Source organism: Desmodus rotundus, chromosome Y (assembly GCF_022682495.2).
Source record: "Desmodus rotundus isolate HL8 chromosome Y, HLdesRot8A.1, whole genome shotgun sequence".
Taxonomy (NCBI): Eukaryota; Metazoa; Chordata; class Mammalia; order Chiroptera; family Phyllostomidae; genus Desmodus; species Desmodus rotundus.
The window spans coordinates 3,381,663-3,396,688 of NC_092332.1; the positions used below are offsets into that span (position 1 = coordinate 3,381,663).

A 15,026-nucleotide genomic window follows, 5' to 3' on the forward strand; every position below is an offset into this window, starting at 1 on the left:
GGGAAATCGGTGACCCAGGAGGGCAAGCAGCCTTTGCAAGTGTGGCTGAGGGCCGTGCGGTGGAGGGATGCCCTAGCCGAGGGAGGCGCTGGGGCTGTCAACGCAGGAGAGGCTGGGTGTCAGCAGACATGAGTCTGCCGTTGCTCTGTGTGCAGGCTGGGGGACGGGGCCGAGCGCCAAGCAGTGAAGGCAGCTGCCAGGAGCTGGGAAGGAACCTGGGAGGCCTCCTCCGCCACCCCCAGAGCCTCGAAAAGCAACAGCCACACCGGGAAGGAGATCCACCTCGGAACAATGGCCTGCAGAAAGGGGACCACTGCTGGGAGCCCATAAGTCCCCCAGACGAGCCGTACATAGGCGGGTTTCATTCTCTGATGCGCTATGTCTGCTCTGCATGAGAAAACTCTTCCGTCTGTGAAGGACCTAAACTCTGGCACATCCGTCTTCTTCACGACGGGCTATTTCCACATATCCAGATAAGCCCGTTTGGGGTGTCTTCAGGGCCATTCTTGGGTACAAGCCCAGCCTGTGCTCCTTGGGACCGGCTGGTGCGAGAGCAGATGGTCTAGGATGCCACGTCGAATCACAACCGATTTCTCGACTAAGAACGAAATATTTTAATAGCAAAAGCGGTGTATCACCGGGACCACGTTGATGTATGTTAATCCGTGAGGCAGGGCGTGCAGACGTAGTTTAGCGGTTGTGAGTGCATGAAACACGGACTTTAGTGTTTAATTCTTGTTCATGAATTGCTGTGTGTTTTCCGTATGAACAACTGCAAACCCATGTGTCCCCCCCGTATTGTCCCCACTTTTTAAAAGAAATGCCATTTTTCTTCTCTCTCATGTCTCCTACTAGGTGGTTTCAATGGATGATTCAAACATACAGGGTCCATATAAGCGTGATTTTCAAAGAAAAAATGGCGCAGAACATCCGCATTTACAAAGGAGTTTTCAAAGTCCCTAGTGTTTCATGTGTAACTGTAACTCACCAACAGGTGATGGGAGGGCTCTGGACTTGACACGTTTTGATTCTTAATCCATTATCTTGTCTCTAAATGCCGCAATTGTGTTTCGATTTGTGTCCCAGGTTCTGCAAACCATCTTAGTTTCGTTCCCCTCTGCTTTCCTTGCTCACTCTGCTGCTTCAAAAAAAAATAAAAATAAAAATAAAAAATGCTCGCACTGTTAATTTGTTTACTGTCAAAATAACCTAAGCACGTAATTCAGATCTCACCACGGCTTGGCTTTGCATTAATAACATAATTGCTAAATTTACTTTCCACTTTGGGGTGTCAGAATGTAACTGCAGAGTGTTTCAAACGGAAACATGCCTTGTGGCCGCTCGTCTCGAATGCTCTGCGTGGGATGGGCGGATGAATTGGCTCCCTAATTGAAGAACACAGGCGCACCTTTTCCCATCCATTACCAACACCGCTCCGCGAGGCACGTGCAAGCCGGCGTGAGGAGGCAGCACGCAACACCCGGGCTATCCATCACCATCACAGACCCTTTGTGGGGAAGTCGGAGAGGCGAATGACGAGTGTTTGTAAAGCCAGTCACACTGTGTGCTGGCAAATAAACACATCTGGGAGATACTACGCTGCTTATGACGCATTTAGTCGCCATGCGCCTCACTTAAAACGTATTTGAGGAATTTCATAATTCACCGTGTGTAAGGTCTTCACGCTGGAGGTACAGCAGTTCCCCCCTTGTGTATGGGGGTATATTTCAGGACCCCCAGGGGACCCCTCAACCTGTGGACAGAGCCAAACCCTACATACACTACGGTTTTTCCTATGCACACACACCTGTGATAGAGCAACTCACAGCTTCGCTCTCTCTCTCTCTCTCTCTGTCTCTCTCTCTCTCTCAGATTTTACTTATTTTCAGAGAGTGGGAAGAGGGCGGGCGAGAAAGAGGGGGAGAAGCATCCATCGGCTGCCTCACCTATGTGCCCCGACCGGGGATCGAACCTGAAACCCTGGCTTGTGCCCTGACTGGGAATTGAACCGGCGACATTTTGCTTTGCTCAGTGATGTCCACCCGAGCCACGCTGGTTGCTGCTGTCTCTTTTTTATGAATCCTCACCCCAGGGTATGTTTATTGATTTTAGAGAGAGATGAAGGGGGAGAGAGAAACGTCGACGTGAGAAACAGTGATTGGTTGCCTCCTGTACGTGCCCTGACTGGGGATCCATCTGAGCACCTTTTGCTGTACAGGACGATGCTCCCACCAACCGAGCCACCCGGCCAGGGCCCCTGGTGAGTGCTCTCATCCCACGCAAGGGGCTAGATCACCAAAGGCCCAAGTCCCATCCCCATGCAAGGAGGGTGTTTATTTATGCACAGTGCTGTGGCCTGATACTCGGTCACCTGTTTCCTGTGCCTGCCACCTTTGCTGTCCCCGCCCTTGAAGCAGGGTGGTGTCCTGGGAGCGGACTGCCTGGAGGTCTTGTCTGTATTTGTCACAAGGTTCTGACTCGGCGTCACTGTGCAGCGGGCTGAGCAGGCTCCTGAGGCGGGCGAGTCTGCATCGGATGCTGAAGCCACAAGGGCAGGTGGCCAGGCTGCATTCAGTGAGACAGATGGGACGCTGCCTGGAGTCCACGGTGGGTACCGAGCCCCGCAAGGACGGGCTGAAGCTTTTACGCATTGCTGCATCCTGTGCCCTGGGAGACTGGCCGTGCTGCAGGGTCCAGGCCCTTCCTCGTGCGGTGCACCGAGCCCGTGACGAGGCTGCAGGAAACCCTGCCAGGTGATGGCACCCGCTGACGTGGCCACGGCCTCCTCTGCTTCCCGCCACCCTCCAAGTGCCCCAAGGACGTGCCTTGCGGAGGGGCAAAGCCCGGGTGAGACAGGACCAGAGGCACGCCTGCTTCCCCGCCTCCCTGACACCGGGAGCTCATGCGGCGTTAATACGAGGATGTGGCCGTTGGGGATCGGGAGTCAGCACCGAAGGAAACCCGGGATTCCTGGCTGTCAGGAGAGTGATCTTTCGGAAGACCAGCAATGTGAAAAGCCCCCGTAAGGCTCCCGTGTTCTCCCAATGCCACCTCGTCCAGGGCACTGAACGGGCGCACCTCCAAACCCATCAGCGGTCGACGTCCAGGCAGGCGGAACTGGAGTTGTACAAAAAGGGGTGGAAGTGGCAAAAACCAACCAACCAAACAGAAGCGTTTATATGCAAAAAGGTTCACGGCAGAAAGGGACCGGGTGCTGAACGTGTGAGCTGTGTCCGTCCCACACGGAGGTGCTTTCTGCCCTGACGGGTGGGAAAGGTGGTCACTGCTCCACCGTCCGGGGACCACACGACACGTACCCAGGTTCAAACACGGGGGTCTCAGCAAACACGCTGCTTTGAAACCACTCTTCACTTTCTGGGCATGAATGGAATTCGTCCACCAGATCCTTTAACATTTCCCTTTTACGGACAGGTTTATCCTCTCTCTCTCTCTTTTTAAAAAGATTTTATTTATCTATTTTTAGAGAGCGAGGAAGGGAGGGAGAAAGAGAGGGAGAGGAACATCAGGGGTGGTTGACTCTCACACGCCCCCTACTGGGCACCTGGCCCGCAACCCAGACATGTGCCCTGACTGGGAATCAAACCAGTGACCCTTTGGTTTACAGTCTGGCACTTGATCCACTGAGCCACACCAACCAGGGCCTTTTTCTCTAAACATAATATTTTTCATTTGTTAGTAGCTGGAGAGCTGATGATTGCTCTGTATGTATTTCGTAGCAACTGGCATTAGAATTCTGAATTAAAAATAACGTTCATGATTTAGTTTCAATCTCGTCTGGATGAGCCAATAAAAAATACTGATGTGATATAATGCTATAAAAGATTTAAGCATAATTTATTGATAAAACCATTACCACTGGAATGAGGGCTATCTGTCTGCATAATGGTTCCTCAAATCACTGATGGTACTTTCTTTCCCATTATTCCACTGAAACATTTATAATTCCTTTGTGGAGTTACTGGTTTTTTAAAAAAATTTTTCACTGAGGGCATGCTTGTTTTTAGAAAGAGGGGAAGGGAAAGGGACAGAGACAGAGAAAGAAACATCGATGTGAGAGAGAAACAGCAATCAGTTGCCTCTGTGTGCGCCCTGACCGGAGACAGAACCCACAACCTGGGTATGTGCCCTGACTGGGAATCGAACCGGCAACCCTTTAGTTCGCAGGCCGGCACTCAGTCCGCTGAGCCACACCGGCCAGGGCCAGACCTACCATTTTGTAACAACCACGCGTGGTACTTGTCTCACGCCAGCCTCTGCCTCGAGGGTCTGGCAGATGTAGCTGACTTGTTCCTCCAACCACCTCACAAAGCAGCCCGTTGTTCTCCGTACCTTCGCATCAGCGAATGAAGGCACGGCAAGTTCGGGTACCTTCCCCCGTGGGGCACCCCAGGGAGTCTGGGAGCACAGAGGAATCCCATAGATTCTGGTCCCTGGGTCCAGATCCCTGAGCACCGCTGCCCACGGACTTGAGACACCTATGGCCGAATAGCACCTTTCAGAAACTGGAAATTTCCCCCACATCTTAGCTGAAAAGACGCACAATTGGAAATGGGCTCTGTTACACCCCTTGCTTTGTTACCCCATCTAAGTGATTTCCTCATGGTGTAAGACATAAGCTGAAGGAGATGAACTTGTTTTTATAAATGCATTTAACAAATGCGTTTGTTATTAAATGACATCTCACTGACATGTCTTAAAACGGTGTGTAGATCCCACACACTTAACGTCACTTCACGAAAGAAGCTCCGATGTGTATGAAATGAAAACGTGTTACCACCTTGCTCATACACTGCCGGTTCATCAACAGGCTTATATCCCCAGGTGCTACATTCAGAATAAAATTAATTTTAATTAATTCCTTAGAATCAATGCAATCGAGAAGAGGAGGAGGTAGGGCAGAATAGGCACTCTGATTATTTTAGAGTCTGGTTTTTGTTTGTAAACCCTAAAATATCCAACTGCTCCTTTTAAATCTCTGTAAATCATGAAATTAAAGAATTGAGGTTGGGTAAGGGGCGCTCCATCAGCCGGGGTGTGTCTGTATCTCCGCCTCCCTAATCGCCGTCAACGGCGAATTTATCACAGCGCTTTCCGTCCGACTGAGACAGTTACATACAATTAAAACGCATTAATTGAAAGGGAACTTTCCAAATGATTTACTAACAATTCATTATCATTTACTCCTGTGGCAATGATCTCATGAAAGCTCTCGAGAGCCTGTACTTTACAGGGAGACACACACTCTAAATAGCTCTTCTGAACTTTAAACATTTTTACGAAAATCTAGACATGTGGTATACTGGGAGGTAGCAGGTTTCGCTAAAGATACTGTTTTTTATTACAGCGCAGACCAGGCTATGACTTGCTCCTACAAGACATATCAATCGGCGACGATACATATACATACGGGGCCTGTGGGAGACAGCCCGACGCCCCCCCTCTGAGATGGATTGCACAGCGATTCCCTCTGACAGGGAAACAGAATGCCAGCGTGCTTTCTCATTCTCCACCGGGCCCTCACGGGTCCACAAAAACCAGCACAAAAGGACCCAGTCTGAACCCCTAATTGTCATAACATTCAATTAGAGGGGACATCATTCAACAGCTGCCCTGGGGGATGGGGTATATATGAAGACCGCCCTCCCATCCCCCCGCAGTGAACAGCTGAAGCTGCGGAGATTACCGAACCATTTAACCCTACATACTGTTCTTTGCTACAAGGCCACACCTCTGAAAAGGTTTCGCTTATAAAACAAAGGAAGAGATTAGCAATAACCAGCGAGACTCGTCTGATTCACTTTCCGTGGGTCTCACACACCTGTGATGAATCGTGGTCTGGATTTTCCCATACTATGTGGAAAATTCCAGAAAGGAACAATCCCTGAGCTGTAAATCACACACCAGTGCGAGCAAATCTCGGGCCATCTCCCTCGGTGCCGCCCCGAATATGAACCATCCGTCGCCCAGTGTCCCAGGCTGCAGGGGCGTCTAACCCGCGGCCCGCGGGCCGTACGCAGCCGGGCACGGCTCTCAGTACAGCCCAACCCAAAGTCGCAAGTGTGCTTTTGTTTTCTCACCAGTTTTCGCTAGTGTTTGTGTATCTGAGGTGTGGCTCAAGGCAACTCTCCTTCCGGCGTGGCCCACAGGTGCCGAAACACTGGACTCTGCTGGTAGATGCTACCTGCGTGTAGGTCACCTCAAAACGCCCTCGGGGGCTCAGGCGCACGGTCCCGGTATCCCCGTGCCTGTGTTCCAGCGTCTTCTCTTTGACCTCACACGGCCACGCCCCTGTGACTTTTACTCCGGTACATCGCGGAAGTGGTTCTATTTGTTGGTTATTGCTATTCCTCTCTTTCTGCATCTAATGTGTAAGTTAAACGTTCCCATGGGAATGGACACCCTCTTCCAAAAAGGATGGATAAGATGTCAACCCATTGCTGCAGGAAACGGGGTCCTTTGAAGGCAAGATGGGGCTGGGGCTGGCGGCGGTGGGGAGGGGAACCTCTAGGTTTTCCTTCCCCCCTACATGGTTTGCGTCTCTAAGGGGACAGTATTGGGACTGTGTCCCCAGAGCAGTGCTGCTGGCCAGCTGCAACTCTGCCCTCTCACTTTGATGTCTGTGCCTGTGTCTGTATTCATACGTCACCACACTCCTGGTCACTACTTTCGTGCCAAGAGCTTTGAAAATGTATATAATGTTCACAGAAAATACTGCATCGTGTATATAGTGTTCCTGGAAAATGTAATTTTCACAACGTGTATTCTGATGGTTCCAAGGACATCCTGACTTTTCAGTCTATGTTAGACGAGGAAGAAGTTTCGGGACAGTTGAACACCACTCTGAGATACCAAATTCTTAGGCGGCAATGCTGCGGGAGTTTTGAAACATTTTCCCTTGAGGAGTCAACAGTAAAATGTCTTATTTTAATGAAAACTGAACCTGGTCGATTAGAAGACTTGGATCGATAAAGTGCATTTTTGATTCAAAATTGAAATGGAAGGATCAGCAGACTCGATCGGTGCGAGATTATTAGCGCCGCCTAATAGCGTGGCTTCTCTGGGAACGGCAAGCGACAGATAGAGGAATAAAATCGAAGTGATTTATTACCACTCCATCGTGCAGAAAGATGTGGGAGACACATAAAAAAACAAGCAAAACCGAAGTGACTTTGGAGAAAGAGCAACCGAGGCCCCAGCTCTGACAGCAAAGTGCTCAGTGAGGCAGATGCAGATGAGTCACTACCAAGTGACACATTCCAGTCACATTTGGCTGCCAATATTGTGACAACTGTCAGGCAGGCCAGTTGCACATGAAGTTAGGATAAGCGTTGCCGTGATACCCTGCGGGAATCTTGATATTTTTCTCTTCACGACTTACAAGATGTTTTGGCATTTTCTAAACAGACAGCCAAATGTTGATCGGCTGTACGTTACGTTGAAGAATGAAGTTGCAGCTGAGTGGCAGAGTATTGCTCTTAAAAATGGCAATTTTAGGCAACGTGGCTTCTCGCCTTGGAGGCTGTGGCTCTCGCGATGAGTAATCCTTGCAGAGCGATGGTCCTGCCTGACCACGTCCACTGCCAAAGCCTCGCTGACTCTCCCTGACCTCGTCCACCTTCCCCTCAAACGGCATCTCCGGGTAGCTGAGTCACAAAATGTATTCCCTGCTCCCAAAGGAAGGGCATTCTAGAGAAACATCAACAACCCTTGGCTGCTTCTCCAGCCACAATAAATACCGTGCCCAGCACAGCCGATGGGTAGTACTTTGATAAATAACAGGTGCTGGCTTAGTAGTCAAGAGGAAAAGGTAAGATTGTACGCTCGCACCTCTTTCTGATGGAGAACTCTCACATCACAAAACATGGCGGAATGGATGAGCCAAAGCCAACCTCTTCGATGAGATTTTTGTGTGGCCGTCTCTACTTTCCACAGCGGCCCAATTCCGAGGCACCTGTCCATGGCTAAATCCGTTAATTCCATCACAAGACAATTTAGACTTTGTAGGAGAATAAATATGGCAGATGGAGACGTTGGAGAAACGACCAACAAGTACTTCTTTTTTTTTTAATTTTTTAAAATTTTTGTTCAGTTACAATTGTCTGCATTTTCTCCCCATCCCTCCACCCTACCCCGGCCCAAGTCCTTCGAGCCAGAACAGCCTTTATTTTGCAAGACGTCGTTTACGGGAAAGAACCTTATCCCTAGTCAGTGTTTTAGAGGGTTTTCTTCACAGACGAAGTTCCCCCATCCTGTCCTCTGCCCGCAAACTGATTTGCATAAGGTGCAAAAGGATTATTTTAAGTGAATTAAAGCTCCTGGTAGTTGAAGATGATGTTAATAACTTGCAAGGCCCCGTGGGGTAATCTGGTATGCCAGGCCAGCAAAGTGGGAGGGAATAAGTGATTTGAGGGGAAATAGAATTGCCATGTGAACCAATTTGAAATAACGTCAAGTCTAGTGTTTCGGAGAGAGGAAAAAAGGTGTTTTTCTCCAAGTTGTAATCTGTCCAACCTCGCCCACAGATGAAGGCGAAATAGATATTGAATCCGGTGATTCGCTTTGCTCGGCAGAAGGACAGAGGCCAATAAAACCTGAGTACGATGGGAAAGCCAATGTCGCCCAGACAAGAGAGAGGTGCCAGCCAACACGGGATCCTTCTGTTGCTACTTCTGTGTTTGCACAGGGAAGAATACGGCACGTCCACATAAGCCAATACATTTCCCAAGTCCGCACCCTCCCCGCTTCTTTGCGACTTCTTCCGCGGTTTCCCACCTCTTCACAGCCCTCCCTCCCTGCCCGGCCCCATCACCATCCTGTGCAATCCGCTTTTTCAACATTGCGTGACATGTCACCTCTCGGCTGAAACGGTGTTGCCCTACCCCAGGCATGGCCACCGGGGCCTTCCTTGCCCTTCACACGCTTCACTCTGCTGTTGTGTCTGTCATTAGGGGTGTGTCTGTGTGTCTGTTTAAGGCTACACGCTTATGCATTAAGACTAGACAAGCAGAAAAAGAAAAAAGGGATGAACCGGTCTTGCTTTCCTGAACAGAAAAATGCAACAGGATGGGGTGGGGGCACCAGATAGCAGCGGGAAGGGGATCTTTAAGGTCCTGACTTTGCACAGTAGCTATTAGAAACACGCAAGGAAATGCATGGATTTGTCGTGATGAAGGCTGAGAGAGTGTCACGAGACAAGACTCAGGTTCAGTGTATTTGTTGGAACTCACATTCAAACAGGAGATGCTGAATGTATTCTCGTCTTCAGGTATGATCAACTTTCCTGGAGATGGAGACTCTTCACGGACGTGTGGCGATAATTCTGGGATGTCTGGGAGGTTCTCTCGATGTCTCAGCTGGCCACTGCTGGGGCGAATGTTTTGGGCACATTCAGAACGTTTTCGGTGGTCCCTGACTAGAATTCCACCCCTGTGCACCCCCTCTGCTCCCGGCGGAGACTCACACAGCATCGGGCTCAGCGTTGTGAGGGGGGAGGTGGGGTAACCCTGTGAGATACAGGGCCTCCAGAGCCAAGTGCTGGGGCTGGAGTCCCCACTCTGCTTCCTTAGCCCCTGCGCTCAGGTTGGCGACCACTGCATTGCCCATCTGTCCAATGGGCGTGATTGTGGCAGTTACTGAAGAAGGGCTCACTGTAAGGTTGAAGATGAAATATGCCCGTGCAAGGGAAGGTTCTGGAATGTCACAACATGACACATTGTTAGCTGATAGAGTTAGCTCTTGTTGAGATGATTATTAAGTAAATTGAGTCTCTTTTTTCCTTTAACAAGGACTCTGGGGAGGCTCAGGGGGTCGGGAATGTGAAGGCTACATTGGATACCATTCTGCTAGTCTCTCTTTTCCTGCTGGTCACAACATGGCAGCTGTAGCTCCAGCTCTCACGTCTCCATTCCAGGCAGAAAGAGAAAAAGGGGGGAGAATACAGGGACAAGCGAGCCAAACTCAGTGTATGTCAAGGCTCCCCTGTGGAAGCCAAGCCCAAGACAAAAACCTTCCAGTCAATTTCCATTACCTAGACCCATGTGACATGACATCGCCAGCTTCCAGGCAGGATGAACCGTGTCATCCCCTCCTAGTGGGACACACGGCCACTGAGAACAGAGCAGAAGGACCCTTAGTGGAAAGGACAATGAATATCGGGCAGGCACCTTTCTCGTCTCCTGGCCTTCCACGCCTGTCCAAAACCATGTTGCTCTATGCTGTTTATGCCAAACAACTGACCTCGCTGAAGAGAGCTGTTTCCTCTTCCTCAGCAAGAAAAGGCGCATGTTCTCCAGCAAGCCATAGGTCGTGACTCTCTGGCAGCAGCTCGGAAGTTATAAATGCTTTCTGTTGTACTTAGCATTTTCTGAAGTGCCAAATTTGTCCGAACCCACGCTTTCTTGAGACTCAACGTCCAGCCTGTACGTCTCTCGCACGCCCCCCGAGGGCTTGTCACGAAACCTGGACATTTCCTTTGAACGTTCTGGAGCCAGAAACCTCCCTGATCCTCAGGCTCGTTGCCATTTTACCTGCAAAATTTCATTTTTCAGGACCAATGCTCCTTGGGTGATTTTTGCACGGACAGTCTGAAGCTGTGACCACACGTATATCAACAAATAGCTGGCCTAAAATCAAGTGGGCACATCCAACGTGCACCCCTCTATGACTACGAGGGACTCCCCAAAGGGCGTTTCAATTGTGCTCACTTCCAAAATATCACTGTTTCAACAACTTTTCCATCTCTGGTCAGGATTTTGTCCTGAGTAGTGAATTTCTACCAGAAAACTGGGAATTAGTAATTTGGTCTATGTATTTGATCACTTTCACACACCACTTTTTAAATTTTAAATTTCAGTTAATGTTAAAGTAAGACAATTGAAACTAAAAAAAATGATGTAAGTGTGCATTGTGACTTCTTATGCTCACATTTTATCTTTTTTTTAGTATATTTCTATGCATGTTTTAAGTGTTTCCTTTATGCAAAGACAGAAAGGAATATATAACCATTTTAACATCTTTCCACATAAGTGTTACTTTTCTATATACATTATTCTGCACCGTATTTTTAATCTGATAAATTATTTAAGAAATCTTTACGTATTTCATAGAATTCTTTTTGATAGTTTTCAAATGTTTTTTTTTAATCAGTTCCGTCCCACCCTACTAAAAATCTTTTACCACCCCCCCTTCACCTCCCATTCCTTTGCTGTGTGGGGAATTTATGGTATGTGTCTTTTACTAAAACAGAATCAATCATCCTTAAAACACAACATAAGTAGGCAATTCATTGCCTCTTCATACCTTCAGCAAGTTTTTCAAGAGAGAAGATTTCAAGACTCCACAAGCACTTAAAAGCCGATCTCAACAGTGTTCTCAGATCTGCAATATATGCCAACCGGCAAAGCCTCTTCATGTACCCAAGGATGACTCACCGAAATTCCTATCTGCAGTATTGGAGAGGTGAAATCAAAGACTTCAAAATGCCCGAGTGCCTTTGATCAATTCCTGCCTGGGAAAGATGATAGGGTAACTGAAGACTGATATCCTTCTATTGATTCAGTGGCAAAAAAATGTTTTTAAAGTAACGGTCATTAGAGAGCTCTGGGGTAAATATTGATCGCTCTGGAAAGCGTAAGAACGCAAGAAGGTATGATGGACATTGACGAAATCACGGCATCTGCAGACAGAAATTTCTTTTGTTCGTGGATTCGGGAATGCCAGACCCAGGAGGGGTTTGGGGAAGTTAGAAGGTGACAGTCACACGACAAGTAATCGTGAAGAGGAAGGGGGCAGAAGCCATTTTTGGAAGGGACTCTCATAGACGTTTCTTCGTTATTTCCTTGTACAAGCAGGAGGGTGGTCATTGTTCCTGGGACCACTGGGACTCATAGAACAGCATGTAGGCTATGGGAAGGGGTCCCAATGTCAAGTTCATTCTCGGTACAAGGCCAAGGTCTTGGGTACCGTCTGTCCTAGAAATGGCTCATTGCTTCAGACAAGACTGGAGCTGTCTGAACACTCCTGCCTCCTGTCTTCTTCCGTTACAGCCCCTAGCAATTCGTTACGTCCACGGCCGTGTCATCTGTGATGCATTTAAGAGAACGTTGGCTCCACTTTATCAGGAATTTCTACACATTTTCTGGTGCGAATGTTGCTTCAGCGGAACTAGTCTACCATATGGGCGAACGCAAAAACCCGCCACGTCTCCTTCTTCATCCTTCCCTTTGCTCTCGTTACTCATCTTCTCGATGGCACCACGCCAGGAGCCGCCCCCAAATCCTCGCCGCCTGCGGACTCTGTCACTTTTGGTTACACGTAAGGACCCCTACGGGTTTAATCGTGTTGAAGAGTTTCCTTTCTATTGCAACTGGCTGCCCCACGCCTTACGGTGCTCTTCCAGCGTGCTTGCTGTATCGATCTGAATTTGGGGATTGCTAGGTCTGTTCCAGCCTTCACTGCCCTGTCCCCAGAGCCTCCTGCTGGCTGTTTGCCATGGGCGCCGCGCCTTAAGCACAGTGTCTCGACGTACTTTTCCTAGTGCTTGGCATCTTTTCCCATTTGATCCCCTTTTTTGCATAGGATGGCCGCTCTCTGGCCTTATTTGGGGGGTAAGTCTTAATCGAAATTCATGTCCCACACCATTTATGAGGCTTTCTATACTAAGCATAGCTGCCCGGATCCTATCAAAACGTAAAAGTATTCATCCTGATTGCTTCAAAGGAGCAGGTAAATAAACTCTGATTCTTACTCTTCGGTTTTTTTTTTTAACTTTTTTTATGGCCTTTCATGTTGCCTTCCCAATTAGATTGAATTGTTGCAAAGACTCGCTAAAAAATGACCCATTTATTCCACAGTGCCTCCTATGATGTTCAACGATCGTAATAGAACAGCACATAAGAAGTGCTTCGGGAAGGGTCTGGTTCAAGTGAACATCATCTAACACTCGTCTGACGACCCTTTCGTGTGACGATGGAGAACGTGGCGTTACTCTGTCAATTAACTGCAGCTCTGCCGGCCGCGGTGGGCAACCACTGCGTCCATAGGTGAGCCATTGCTCGCCCGACATGGGCAATGCAGCTCACTTCTTGTTGGTTGGTCAGCATCATCCCTGGCGGAGCTTGATAAATATTCACGGAGGACGCAGCGGGGTCTTTACAGCCAGGGCCCCTGACGGAGCATCAAAATCCAGCCTGAAGTCACTCTGCCCTTTGAACCCCTCCAAGGAGGGGGGCTCTCTCCCCTCCCACTGGTTTTGGTCACTCAACCCACTTCGGTTCAGCAGTTCAAACATCCAGTTACAGGCAAAAACAAAGACAGAAATGCACACCCACAAAGCTTGACTTCAATTTGAAGTTTCCCATTTCCCTTGGCGCCTGTTGGAGACGGGCTGAGGGCTGTGGAGGTGGCGGTGACTGTATTTTTCTGTCTGCCCTTTTCCCCTTCTGGTGGCTGACTTCTCGAGTGGTTTTGCCCTGGTGTCTGTCTACGGGGATGGATGGGGGAGGAATGAGGATCTCGGGGCATTTCTCCTGTGCACCCTGTTCTCTGGAATCAGCTGGTGTCAAAACACGCACTTTCTCTCGCGGACATATTTGTGGGTTCGTCACCAGCTGCCTTCTGTTTGAGAAAGGTGGGAGTGTGTCCGTCCTTAGGGTGGGGACTCTGAAGTCTCCTCAGCGCCTGTCCTGGACGGCACGGGCGAGGAGGGATGCCGGTCCTGCAGGCTGCGACCTTGCCAACCAGTTGCAGCAACATATGCCCCAGCCAGCACGGATGCATGAGGTCCACGGTGGCCTCCCATGGGGACCCGTGTGGCTGCGCCGTGGTGATGGGAAGAAGTGACATAAATCCCCGGACACCGAGCGCACGGAGAGGGCAGCCCCTGGAGCACCCAGGAGACTGGCAGGCGCTCCCGAACGTAAGAACCACACACCCAGCAACATGGGACAGGCAGGAGTGAGGTGGACACCGTGCAATTTGTGGTGTCAATTAATGATGACATTTCTCACACCTGCAACGGTCCCTACACATGATAACGCGTAAAAACACATATGGATAAAAATGAGAACTATCGAAAAAATGTAATGTCGTTTTAAATTAATAAAAACAGTCACCATGTGACTTTTCATTGCAAAAATAAAGCCCACTGATTGGTTAGGAGAGAAGAGGTTGTTCTGCAAAATAAAGTAGGGATTTTCTTTCGATGGGTTCGAATACGTTGATGTCGGACAGCGAAGTGGCCAGTATTTATGGTTCTGTCACTAAAATTAATAATGCAGTGGCTGTAGGGACATCTCTATGCCGGGTCTCCAACCTACGCTGATGATTTAATGTGATAAAGCTGAACGTGAGTGCCACTTGGTGGGGGCCGAGAAAACGCTGTCCAAGCAGGGCACACCGGTTCCTGGTGTCTGAGAAATCAGAAAAGAGGTGAAATGCTTGCTCAGTTCACCCTCACCTGTGCAGCCTGGGTTTGATGAAAATTTGGGCAGAGGTACCATGGATGTTTGGGGGGTGCAATAAATAATTAAAGTTGCTCTTCTCTGATATTGAAACTCGGTGGATCTATGCACTTTCAGGATTAAGAAAAGCAGCATGGCTATGGCTGGTGTGGCTCAGTGGGTTGAGCGCCAGACCGCAAACCAAAGGGTCACCGGTTTGATTCCCAGTCAGGGCACATGCCTGGGTTATGGGCCAGGTCCCCAGTAGGGGGCGCACAAGAGGCAACCACATATTGATGTTTCTCTCCCTCTGTTTCTCTCTCCCTTCCCCTCTCTAAAAATAAATAAAATCGTTTAAAAGGAAAACAGCATGGAATGCACACTCCATATTGTGAGTTATGGATTCTAGACAAGAGGAACCTTAAGTGTGGATGGAGGGCTGACGGCCAAGAGCTGAGGAGACCCAGAGAATGAGGAGAAAAAGGGAACCGAAATCTATATTCTTTCAGGAAGGTCTCCACCTAAACCAAGCAAGGTTCCCTGGTGCTCCGCCGTTACGCAGAGCCG

The 15,026-nt window shown here is 49.0% G+C and overlaps 1 protein-coding gene across 3 annotated transcripts in view; it reads right to left on the reverse strand.

Annotated features, from left to right (window-relative positions):
* LOC139440587 (neuroligin-4, X-linked-like) overlaps positions 1 to 15,026 on the reverse strand; it is a 354,500-nt gene that overhangs the window by 240,629 nt on the left and 98,845 nt on the right. For 2 of the 3 annotated variants that reach the window (XM_071220388.1, XM_071220387.1), the window contains exon 5: positions 989 to 1,138. The exons of the other annotated variant lie outside the window; for it this stretch is intronic. The gene's annotated coding sequence lies outside the window, so the exon portion shown is untranslated. The remainder of the gene's footprint in view (positions 1 to 988; positions 1,139 to 15,026) is intronic. 3 annotated transcript variants of the gene reach the window in all.